At 43.3% G+C, this 12722-nt stretch overlaps 1 long non-coding RNA gene across 1 annotated transcript; it reads right to left on the bottom strand.

The window, feature by feature from the left end:
* Positions 1–10604: 10604 nt before the first annotated feature.
* LOC143956453 (uncharacterized) lies at positions 10605–11283 on the bottom strand. The gene is made up of 2 exons (XR_013269922.1): positions 11066–11283; positions 10605–10965 (listed from the first exon to the last, which is right to left on the bottom strand). It is a non-coding gene; the product is annotated as an uncharacterized LOC143956453 (long non-coding RNA).
* Positions 11284–12722: the final 1439 nt, after the last annotated feature.

The raw sequence follows: 12722 nt of genomic DNA, 5'->3' as shown, positions 1-12722 counted from the left end.
ATGGAGGTGGGCAGGGAAGGCTCTTTGATATAGGTGGGGGGGGCAGGCTTATTGATGAAGGTGGGGAGGGAAAGCTCATTGATGGAGCTGTGGAGGGAAGGCTTATTCATTGTTGTGTGGAGGTAAAGCTCATTGATGGAGGTTGGGGGGGGGGAGGCTCATTGATGGAGGTGGGAAGGAGGCTTATTGATGGAGGTGGGGAGGGAACGCTCATTGATGGAGGTGGGAAGGGAAAGCTCATTGATGGAGGTGGGGAGGGAAGGCTCATTGATGGAGGTGGGGGGGAAGGTTAATTGTTGGGGAGGGCAGGCACATTGATGGTGGTGGGGAGGGAAATCTCATTGATGAAGTTTGGGTGGAGGAGGCTCATTGATGGAGGAGGGGGGGAAGGCCCATTGATGGAGGAGGGGGGGAAGGCTCATTGATGGAGGTGGGAAGGGAAGGCTCATTGATGGAGGTGGGGATGGAAGGTTCATTGATGGAGGTGGGGAGGGAAAGCTCATTGATGGAGGTGGGGAGGGAAGGCTCATTGATGGAGGTGGGGAGGGAAGGCTCATTGATGGAGGAGGGGGAAGGCTCATTGATGGAGGTGGGAAGGGAAAGCTCATTGATGGAGGTGGGGAGGGAAGAATAATTGATGGAGGTGGGGAGGGAAGGCTCATTGATTTAGGTGGGGAGGGAAGGCTCATTGATGGAGGTGGGGAGGGAAGGCTCATTGATGGAGGAGGGGGAAGGCTCATTGATGGAGGTGGGAAGGGAAAGCTCATTGATGGAGGTGGGAGGGAAGAATAATTGATGGAGGTGGGGAGGGAAGGCTCATTGATTTAGGTGGGGAGGGAAGGCTCATTGATGAAGGGGGGGGCTCATTGATGGAGGTGTGGAGGGAAGGCTCATTGATGAGGGTTTGGGGGAGGCTCATTGATGGAGGTGGGGGAGGGAAGGCTTATTGATGAGGGTTGGGGGGAGGCTCATTGATGGAGGTGGGGAGGGAAGGCGCTTTGATGGAGGTGGGGAGATGGAGGTGGGGAGGGAAGGCGCATTGATGGAGGTGGGAAGGTAATGCCCACTGATATAGGTGGGGGGAGGCTTATTGAAGGAGGCTTCCCTCCCCACCTCCATCAATGAGCCTTCCCTCCCCACCTCCATCAATGATTCCTCCCTCCCCACCTCCATCAATGAGCCTTCCCCCCTCCTCCATCAATGAGCCTGCCCTCCCCACCTCCAACAATTAGCCTTCCCCCCAACCTTAATCAATGAGCCCTCACTCCCCACCTCCATCAATGAGCCTTCCCTCCCCACCTCCATCAATGAGCTTTCCCCCCTCCTCCATCAATGAGCCTTCCCTTCCCACCTCCATCAATGAGCCTTCCCTTCCCACCTCCATCAATGAGCCTTCCCCCCTCCTCCATCAATGGGGTAGGCAAGGCTCATTGATGAGGGTTGGGGGGAGGCTCATTGATGAAGGTGGGGAGGGAAGGCTCATTGATGAGGGTTGGGGGAGGCTCATTGATGGAGGTGGGGAGGGAAGGCTCATTGATGAGGGTTGGGGGAGGCTCATTGATGGAGGTGGGGAGGGAAGGCTCATTGATGAGGGTTGGGGGAGGCTCATTGATGGAGGTGGAGAGGGAAGGCTCATTGATGAGGGTTGGGGGAGGCTCATTGATGGAGGTGGGGAGGGAAGGCTCATTGATGAGGGTTGGGGGAGGCTCATTGATGGAGGTTGAGAGGGAAGGCTCATTGATGAGGGTTGGGGGAGGCTCATTGATGGAGGTGGGGAGGGAAGGCTCATTGATGAGGGTTGGGGAGACTCATTGATGGAGGTGGGGAGGGAAGAATCATTGATGGAGGTGGGGGGAAGGCTCATTGATGGAGATGTGGAGGGAAGGCTCATTAATGAGGGTTGGGGGGAGGCTCATTGATGGAGGTGGGGAGGGAAGGCTCATTGATGGAGGTGGGGAGGGAAGGCTCATTGATGGAGGTGTGGAGGGAAGGCTCATTGATGAGGGTTAGGGGGAGGCTCATTGATGGAGGTGGGGAGGGAAGGCTCATTGATGAAGGTGGGGGGGGGGGGGGCTCATTGATGGAGGTGTGGCCAAAAAAGGCCCCTTCAATGGGCATGTGAGCATCAGAACTGGAGCACGGAGCAATGGAAGAAGGTGGTCTGGTACGATGAATTCAGGATTGGTTTGAGGAACACAATGAGTTGGAGGTGTATGGAATCCATATTCTCTGAATCTCAACCCAATCGAACGTCTGTGGGACGTGCTAGTGGAGTCCATGCCTTGATGGGTTATGGTGTGTGTGGGGGGGGGGGGGTCATAATAGTATGGCTGATTGGTGTATATAAGGGTGGATAATAATAGGTTTATATATATATATATATATTCCAGGATTGTATGGTGTCGGCATAGATGGTCAGAAGCGACTCATGCAGATAGCAGAGGAAGGAGGCAGCAGATGAAAATGACACTTAGTGCTCTGGACTGAGACAAGTACACACTATAGAGGGATGTGCTTTGTTCAGATTTCATGTCTGAGGTTTACACCCACTTGAACGTTTCCCGTGCATGGGTGGCCTGACTCCAGTGAAGTCACACTCCATACAATCACTAGTTTAGAACAATGTCCTTCTACAGCTCAGATCCAATACTGGCTAATCTGCGACTCTTACCTGTTTTTCCCCCATGACCTCATGCTATGTTGCAGCATTACAGTGGCGTGAAGTAATATTTGTGCGGGAAGCCATCCAGGCGATGTGTGTGGCGGGATCAGGATGGACTGACCTTCCCTTGGATGTCCTTGGAGTCTGGACAATAGCACCAGATATGGGACACATCCAAACATTGACCAATGCTCATAGCACAAAGCCAAGCATACCATCATAATACGGAGTAAACAGGGAGAAAAAGCATCCGCCAATCACAGGTCTATTACATCATCACTTAAAGCTTCTCTCCGCTAGTTTTCATAATTTTCTACATTTGAAATTTAAAAAAAGACCCCACCCCACCCCCTCCGCTGTCCTGTGCAAATTTAGCCCTGAGGTCCCATGTCAGTCGTCTTCGGGGTGGAATGGTCACCAGCCTCACTTATCCCACTTCCTTCATGGACATCTGGACCCCCTCCAGTCATTTTGCGGACACTTCACTCCAATGATGGCTGCATGTCAGCGCTTAGGGTGTCCTTACCGATGGCGACAATGGCGGAGAATACCTGTGCAATAAGCACCCACCTATAATCCCCACCGGAATCCTATGCAACAAAGTGACAACGCAGGAGAACAGCTGAAAGAGTGGGAGAGAGGGTTGTCAGGCTATAACAGGAAGTTCCTAAATGAGGACTTTTATGGCAGGATCACTGGGTATTGTTATATTGAAAGCTGCAAATTTAGAATTAACACTTTTGACATCAACATGTTGAGTATTATACTGTACAAGAGTTTAATGATTGGGTGTTACATCAAATTTAAAAGAGCGGGAACCTTGCAAAATATGTTATTATAAAACCTAAATGGAGTTACTGAGTTTTCTGTTGAGTCTCATTTATCATGATTCGATTTTGTCAGAGCCGCCTCCTTCCATACAATCTGTTGAGCTGACTATTTATCGGGGTACCCAGTTTTTATCAGCATTTTATAAGATCTAAAATATGAAACCACAGAACTGTTTCCTGTCTCTCGGGGACACCGCCAATGAGATATCAGCCTTTGCAATCCTGGCAGAGGGAGGGCTTTACTTCCTAATGTCAGAGCTGCCCCCTCCCCCAATGACTGGGGATCTGTCACTGACTTACCATGGATTGTTCTGTAGCTCTGTGTGGAGGCGGCCATCTTGGTAGAGTGAGGGCTTTGCTTCCTAATGCCAGAACTGCCCCTCCCCAATGACTGGGGATCTGTTAGTGACTTACCATGGCTTATTCCGTAATGTAGCTCTGTGTGGAGGTGGCCATCTTGGTAGAGTGAGGGCTTTGTTTCCTAATGCCAGAGCTGCCCCTCCCCAATGACTGGGGATCTTTTAATGATTTACCATGGCTTGTTCTGTAGCTCTGCGTGGAAGCGGCCATCTTGGCAGAGGCGTGGCTTTGCTTCCTCCCTTTTAGAGCTGCCCCCCCCAGAGACTGGGGATCTGTTACTGACTTACCATGGATTGTTCTGTACTGTAGCTCTGCGTGGAGGGGGGCATCTTGGTAGAGGCAGGGCTTTGCTTCCTAATGTCAGAGCTGCCCCCTCCCCCAATGACTGGGGTTCTGTCACTGACTTACCATGGCATGTAATGTAGCTCTGTGTGGAGGTGGCCATCTTGGTAGAGGCAGGGCTTTGCTTCCTAATGTCAGAGCTGCCCCCTCCCCCAATGACTGGGGGTCTGTCACTGACTTACCATGGCGTGTACTGTAGCTCTGTGTGGAGGTGGCCATCTTGGTAGAGGCAGGGCTTTGCTTCCTCCCTTTTAGAGCTGCCCCCCCCCCCCCCCCCCTCCAGTGACTGGGGATCTGTTACTGACTTACCATGGCTTGTACTGTACTGTAGCTCTGTGTGGAGGTGGCCATCCTTTCTGACAACATTTGTAATCCGTGGTGTGCTGGCAAAATAAATGTAGATCCATAACTGTTCCAGTTTCCAGCTGGATGTTGCTGCAGCACCCACTACTTTTGAGCCTGATCCAGGAACATGTGCGATGGGAAAAATAATATTAAGTGTATCTAAGGACAACCTCACGCTAAAATAGTTTATATCAGACTTCTGCACTTAAAAATTCCCTAGAAAGTAGGCAAAAATAAAATCAAAAAAATCAAAGTGTGCTGTCAGTTTAAAGATATTAGACTCTATCAATAGTGACCACAGTGATAGTCAAATCAGCTGAGGGAAATATCAGTGAAATATCAGTGAAATATCAGTGAAATAGCTCAAACTAGCAAAGTAGCAATAGTAAATAAAAACAAAAAATGAAACAGACATGTGGCATTCACTTAAATGTGTTACTTTGTATCTATATTGTTCATTACTCAAAATCTGCTGTGCAATATATCTCAAAAATGCCAATGTGATATATCCAAAAACCAATCAAAAACATTGTGTCCAAACGACTTTCAAAAAAAGACAAACAGGTGAGTAAAGGTGCACTGCTCCCAGTTTTCCTTAATGATTATATAAGCTTTGGATCCAATGAGTCATTTTGGGCTCCATTCCCAGGTTTCCCATTGTGTTCATCATGAATCCCCAGTCTACCCTGTCAAATGCTTTCTCTGCATCTATTGACAGGAGTAGATCTGGGGATCCCCTACCTCTATGTTTTTTTGACAATAATAATAATGTTTTTGTGCCATTGTCCTTACCTTCAACCTCCACACCAGATCTTGTTGTGAGCCTCGAGTCAGCTATTCTTATTTCGTGTACACACAAGCGGATTTTCTGTCTGAAAAATCTTGGATGGTTTTTCCGACGGAATTTCGCTCAAGCTTGGCTTGCATACACTCGGGTCACACAAAAGTTCTCTGAACTTTCGACGGTGAAGTGCAACAATACGACGAGCCGAGAAAATTAAGTTCAATGCTTCCGAGCATGCGTCGAATTGTTTCTGACCATACGTAGAAATTTTGTGCGTCAGAATTGCTACAGAGGATCGAAATTTTCGATCAAACTTTTTCCAACCAAGAAATTGAGAAGCTTTGCTCAATCTTTTGCTGGTGGGAATTCGGCCAGCAAAAGTCCAATGGAGCATACACAGGGTCGCATTTCCAACCAAAAGCTCTCATCAGTCTTTTGCTGGCCAAATTTCCGGTCTTGTGTACGCAGCATTAGAATTGGGCCATGTTGTATATATAAAAAGAAGGAAGACTCATCGTGCAGTACATCAAAAAAAAGTACATTTAATAAAATGAATGCACTTACAGCGATTAGATAAATAAAAGAGCGATAGAGAGATTGCTACTCATTTGATCTGCTCCACTCCTATGTTCTGGAACCTTCCAGAAAGCAGGGAGAAGCAATCAAGTCTGCAGCCTGTGAGACTCTGATCAATCTAAAACAATCAGCAGCTGTACTTCAGAGGAGCCCAAAAAGAACTAAATTTACAGAGCAACGTATCTAGGGGGAGCTATACACTCACCGGCCACTTTATTAGATCCACCTTGCTAGTAGTGGGTTGGACCCTTTGGCCTTCATTCTTCATGGAATAAATACAAGGTGTTGGAAACATTTCTCAGAGATTCTGCTCCATAGCGACATGATAGCATCACACAGTTTCTGCAGATATGTCGGCTGCACATCCATGATGTCAATCTCCCATTCCACCACATCCCAAAGATGCTCTATTGAATGAGATGTGGGGAGTGTGGATACCATTGGAGTACAGTGACCTCATTGTCCAGTGGTGAGATGATTGGAGCTTTGTGACATGGGGCATTGACCTGCTGGGAGGAGCCATCAGAAGATGGGGACACTGTAGTCATAAAGGGATGGAGATGGTCAGCAACATAATTCAGGTAGGCCATGGTGTTTAAACCATGATCAATTGGTACTAAGGGGCCCAAAGTGTGCCAAGAAAATATCTCCCACACCATTACACCCCCACCACCAGCCTGAACTGGTGATACAAGGCAGGATGGATCCATGCTCCAAATTCTGACCCCCACCATGAAGGTTGCATCTGAAATCCAGACTCATCAGGCCAGGCAACGTTGAATCTTTTATTGTCGAGTTTTGGCAAGCCTGTGCCAATTGTAGCCTCAGTTTCCTGTTCTTAGCTGACAGGAGTGGCACCCGGTGTGGTCTTTTTTTTTTTTTTTTTTGAAAGGCCAAGGTCCCACTGAGAGCCGGTGTGGTCTTCTGCTGCTGTAGCCCATTTGCTTCAAGGTTGGATGTGTTGTGCTTTCAGAGATGGTATTCTGTATACCTTGGGTTTAACGAGTGGTTATTGGAGTAACTGTTACCTTTCTATCATCTGGAACCAGTCTGCCCATTCTCCCCTGACTTCTGACTTCAACAAAGCATTTTTTCCTCCACACAACTGGATATTTTCTCTTTTCTCCACCATACTTTGTAAGCCCGAGAGATGGCTGCACGTGAAAAATCCCAGAAATACTCAGACCGGCCCGCCTGGCACCAACAACCATGCCACATTCAAAGTAGCTTCATTCCCCTTTCTTCCCCATTCTGATGCTCAAGTTTGAACTTCAGCAAGTTGTCTTCACCACGTCTAGATGCCTATATGCATTGAGTTGCTGCCATGTGATTGGCTGATTAGCAACAGGTGTGCCTAATAAAGTGGCTGGTCAGTGTATGCGGATTTACCTTCCAATCTCCACCTATACTCAAAGTCTGACTTTTAGGTGGACCTGAACCTTTAGGGACGTCCACCATTGATGGTGCCCCTTATGTTTTCCGGCCCGCAACCGTCACATCTCCAGCTGGTGCTGGTGGAAAAAATTCATCTCTGCAACCCTTTAAATCGTATTCAGGTCAGACATAATGTTATGCTGATTATGCTGGGAGAGGTTATAGAAGGACAGGGCAACGTCCCTTCCCCCGTGCGGAGTCCGAGGAGTGCATGATGAGTCACAGCGAATTTCCTCTCGCTGTCCGGTCTTCCTCCAGATCCGTCTCTGAATAATCTTTAATTGGCTTTGGCACTAATTCATTAATAAAAGAGGAAGTTTATTTTTATGCCATGGGCCGGGATCTCATTCAGCGACCAGAAAGAAGTTGGGGGTTAGACTTTGTCATGTAAAATATTTATGCCGCTTTCTAAAAAAAAAAAAAGTTTATAAGTTGTTTTTCAACTTATAAACTTTTTTTCTTTTTTTTTTTTTTTTCTTTTTTTAGAAAGTGGCAAAAAAAAAAAAAAAGTTTATAAGTTGAAAAACAACTTATAAACTTTTTTTTTTTTTTTTTTTAGAAGGCGCCATAAATATTTTACATGACAAAAAGTCTAACCCCAACTTCTTTCTGGTCGCTGAATGAGATCCCGGCCCATGGCATAAAAATAAACTTCCTCTTTTATTAATGAATTAGTGCCAAAGCCAATTAAAGATTGGGGCGTTTTTTTTCATTTTTGGTTTATAAAAATTGTTGGGACGGAGGCCGGTATTGTTTTCCCAACTTGTATAAGGCTCTGATGGTCTTTTTAAAAAAAAAAATAATTCTTCTGACACAGCGCAGATCTGAGTGCTCCCGAGCAGAGGGAAAGATTCAGATGAATTCGCTTTGAAATGTTTGTCAGAAGGAGAGGAAAAAAAAAAAAGACTCTTTCACAGTAGGAGACGGCGAGAATAATGCGTCTGCTTCAGAGAGCTAAAAAAAAAAAAAAAAAAAAAAAAATCCGCACAGAACAAGCAACAGAAGGACGCCTAAAATGACACTGTTAGTATGGTGCCGGAACATTTATCCAAACCGTACAAATAAATGGATCTCGGCGTCTCCGCTGGAATATGTTCATCAAATCTCCTCGTTTACTGCAATGACAAAAGACAAAGACGGGTTTCCGAGATAATTTGATGCGATTAAAAAAAAAAAAGATAAAAAAAAAAAAAAGACCTAAAATGTATCTTACAATTCTCAAAACCTTATAATTATGAAGTGAATGTTACAAATGTATAGAGTCGTCCAAAGAGAATCTCCTTCAAATGGCTACATTGTTACTTCTCAGCAACTGTAAATATCTCAGAAATAAGTGTCAGAGTACAAAGTATCAAAGTAATAAATATTTACACACAAATGAATGCATTCTCCATTATTTTCAGAGAAAATAAATACACACAAAAAATAAAATAAAAAACAGAAAATGAATACAATATAAACGTCCAATATTTTGGGAAATAGATAAAAAGAAGTTTTTGAAAAAAAAAAGGAAAATAGATAAAAAAGGAATAAATAAATAAATGGTATGATTTGGATTTGGACTGAGAAAAAAAAAAGAAAAATAAGCCAAATATATATATAAATATATTTATAAAATATATATATATATATAAAATATAATATATATGTATATATATATAAAATATTATATATATATATATATATATATATATATATATATATATATATATATATATATATATATATATATATATAAAACAAAAAAAAAAGAAAGAAAAATAAGCCAAATATAATATATATATATATATATAAAACAACAAAAAAGAAAGAAATATAAGCCAAATATAATATATATATATATATATATATATATATATATATATATATATATATATATATAACAACAAAAAAGAAAGATATGAGATAAATCCAGAGTGGGGGCGGCTCGGGACTCTATTGCTTTTAGAAACCCAGCTAAACAAAAAAAAAAAACAATGTTTCAGAACCGCGCCAGAGAGGACTGCGTGACCTCAGCTGCACCCGGAATTTTTGTACACAAACTGCAGAAGGGGAACAATTATATAACTGAAGATAGCACAAGCAAAACAGCGAAAGGGAAGAGATTGTAATCAGAAAACAGCCGGATCCCAACCTGCTCTGTTTTCTCACATTAGGAGGAAGGCCCGCGGCGGCCCATTGTTCCATACAGGTAACCCCCCCCCCCCCCCCCCACGATCACACACGCAGGGGGGAGATTTGACGCATTGTATAGGCTGAACCGATCCATTAATAAACTGCTGATGTCAATTAATAAACTGCTGATGTCAATTAATAAACTGCTGATATCAAATAGAAAACCGCCAATATCAATTAACAAACCACTGATATCAATAAACAGTCAATGTCGATTAATAAACTGCTGATATCAATTAATAATCTGCGGGGTGCATACACTTATCTGGCGATTGTTGGAATATAAGATTGCGGGGTTCTTTATTGGCTGATGTAATGCATGTGCAGACTAGGGATGAGCTGAACACCCCCCCCCCGGTTCGGTTCGCACCAGAACTTTCGAACGGACCGCAAATTCGTACAAACTTTAGAACCCCATTGAAGTCTATGGGACTCAAACGTTCGGAATGAAAAGTGCTAATTTTAATGGCTAATATGCAAGATACTGTCCTAAAAAGGGTTTGGGGACCCGGGTCCTGCCCCAGGGGACATGGGTCACTGCCTAAAATGTTTTTAAAAACGGCCGTTTTGGCGGGAGCACTGATTTTAATGACGATTAAAGTGAAAAAAAAAGTGAAATATTCCTTTAAATATGGTGCCTGGGGGGTGTCTGTAGTATGCCTGTGAAGTGCCACGTGTTTCCCGTGTTTAGAACAGTCCCTGCACAAAATGACATTTAATGGAAATAACGTCATTGAAAACTGCTTGCGGTTTTAATGTTATATCTGGTTCCTGCAATATGGATGAAAATCATTGAGAAAAATGGCATGGGTAGCCCTCCCTGCCCATTACCAGCCTATTTGGGTCTTGTACGCATATTAAGGGGAACCCCGTACCCATATTAAAAAAAGGAAATGCGTGTGGCCCCCAGGCCCTATATACTCAGAACAGCAGTATACAGGCGGTGCAAACAAGACAGGGACTGTGTAGGTTTGTTGTGTTAAGTTGAATCTGTTTGTAATTTTCAACTGGTACATTTTTAAATAAAAAGAAAAGGGGAACAAGTGGGACTTTAAATGAAGCATGTCAATTGAAAATAACAATGTATGAATACATGTGAATAAAATGATTTAGATTTAATTTATAATCAATAGCCACTAGGGGTTGTCCAAGATCGGAATGCATACAATAGTAGTACAGTAATATAATATAAATATGGATATACACTCAATATATTTTCATAATAGTAATCAGAGAATCTCGAAGTATAGACAAATCAATGGACATACATGGATGCAGTTCATAACAGAAATGCATAAATCAAAAATCATAAAATCACATGAACGAGTGCAAACTCAATAAGACAAAAGTTGATATTATCAAGGATTAAAATAAGCTTAGGTAGGCATCCTTAGTATGAGAACCCGACGCGTTTCTTGGCTTCTTGCCAGTCATCAGGGGTGGGATGCATGTTTTTACTAAAAAAGCAAATAAATATGACAAATGTTAATATAGGCGGAACCTCAGTTAAATAGAGAAAGTATCAAATTGGTCCACTTGATTGATAAAGTGACTTACAAAGTAGCCCAAAGATTGGGCAGAACTTCCAGCAATGGGAACTGTTAGAGCTGGGATAAAACCGTCTCATCCGGGGTTGAGGCAGGGTTCAGACCATCCCCCAACAATGTCAGGGGGCAGGCCAGGGGGAACCGAAACAGACATCCTCAACACAGGTCCACTAGGTACTAAATGTATATGTGTGTTACCCAAATCTGCGAAAGAGAAAAGTGTTTTTTTTTTTTTTTTTTTTTTTTTGTTTGTTTGTTTTTTTTGTGACCCGTCACACTTTTCTCTTTCGCAGATTTGGGTAACACACATATACATTTAGTACCTAGTGGACCTGTGTTGAGGATGTCTGTTTCGGTTCCCCCTGGCCTGCCCCCTGACATTGTTGGGGGATGGTCTGAACCCTGCCTCAACCCGGATGAGACGGTTTTATCCCAGCTCTAACAGTTCCCATTGCTGGAAGTTCTGCCCAATCTTTGGGCTACTTTGTAAGTCACTTTATCAATCAAGTGGACCAATTTGATACTTTCTCTATTTAACTGAGGTTCCGCCTATATTAACATTTGTCATATTTATTTGCTTTTTTAGTAAAAACATGCATCTCACCCCTGATGACTGGCAAGAAGCCAAGAAACGCGTCGGGTTCTCATACTAAGGATGCCTACCTAAGCTTATTTTAATCCTTGATAATATCAACTTTTGTCTTATTGAGTTTGCACTCGTTCATGTGATTTTATGATTTTTGATTTATGCATGTCTGTTATGAACTGCATCTATGTATGTCCATTGATTTGTCTATACTTCGAGATTCTCTGATTACTATTATGAAAATATATTGAGTGTATATCCATATTTATATTATATTACTGTACTACTATTGTATGCATTCCGATCTTGGACAACCCCTAGTGGCTATTGATTATAAATTAAATCTAAATCATTTTATTCACATGTATTCATACATTGTTATTTTCAATTGACATGCTTCATTTAAAGTCCCACTTGTTCCCCTTTTCTTTTTACATAAAATACCCGGGATGGAAGCATGCCATTGCTATTTAGTACTGCAGCCAGGTCACTTATCTTTAAATTAAATGGTACATTTTTAAAGTGTAGCTCCAGTCAAAAAAACGATTTTTAAGCTTTTTGGAAAACATAGGGAAGGATTATCACCCCTGTATAATTTGTTTTGTCGTCCATCTTTTTTCATCTCACTTGCTGTTGTCTCCTTCCGTTTGCAAGTAGGAGACGTTTGTAAGTTGGATGATTGAAAGTAGGGGCCTGCCCTATATGCTCTGCAGAAATGGCGGAACAAGGTGTTGGTTTTGCAACAACATTGTAAGCCCTCAAAGTGACTCTTGGTGGGCGCTGGAGCGCCCTGCTGTGAACGATTATATCAAGAATTGTAATTACATGCCATTGTTGAACAGTGGTAGAAAAATTGACCTTTGGTGGTTGTGGTGCTGGTGCCACAACACTATAAGTCCTCACCGTTACTCTGGGTGGGCACAGGAAGGGGCCCTCCTGTGAAATATTATATCAAGAATTGTAATTAAACGCCCCTGTTAAACAGGGGCAGAAAAATTGGGCCTTAGGTACTGGTGCTGGTGCCACAACACTGCAACCTCTGCCATATACTCTAGTTTTATTGCAGGAATTAGCCCTGCTG

The sequence above is a fragment of the Lithobates pipiens genome, unplaced genomic scaffold (genome assembly GCF_037356315.1).
Source record: "Lithobates pipiens isolate NorthernLeopardFrog02 unplaced genomic scaffold, aLitPip1_a1.2 Scaffold_37, whole genome shotgun sequence".
In the NCBI taxonomy this organism is placed as follows: Eukaryota; Metazoa; Chordata; class Amphibia; order Anura; family Ranidae; genus Lithobates; species Lithobates pipiens.
Note: the sequence above shows the minus strand (reverse complement) of the source record. Positions and strands in the feature narration are given on the sequence as shown.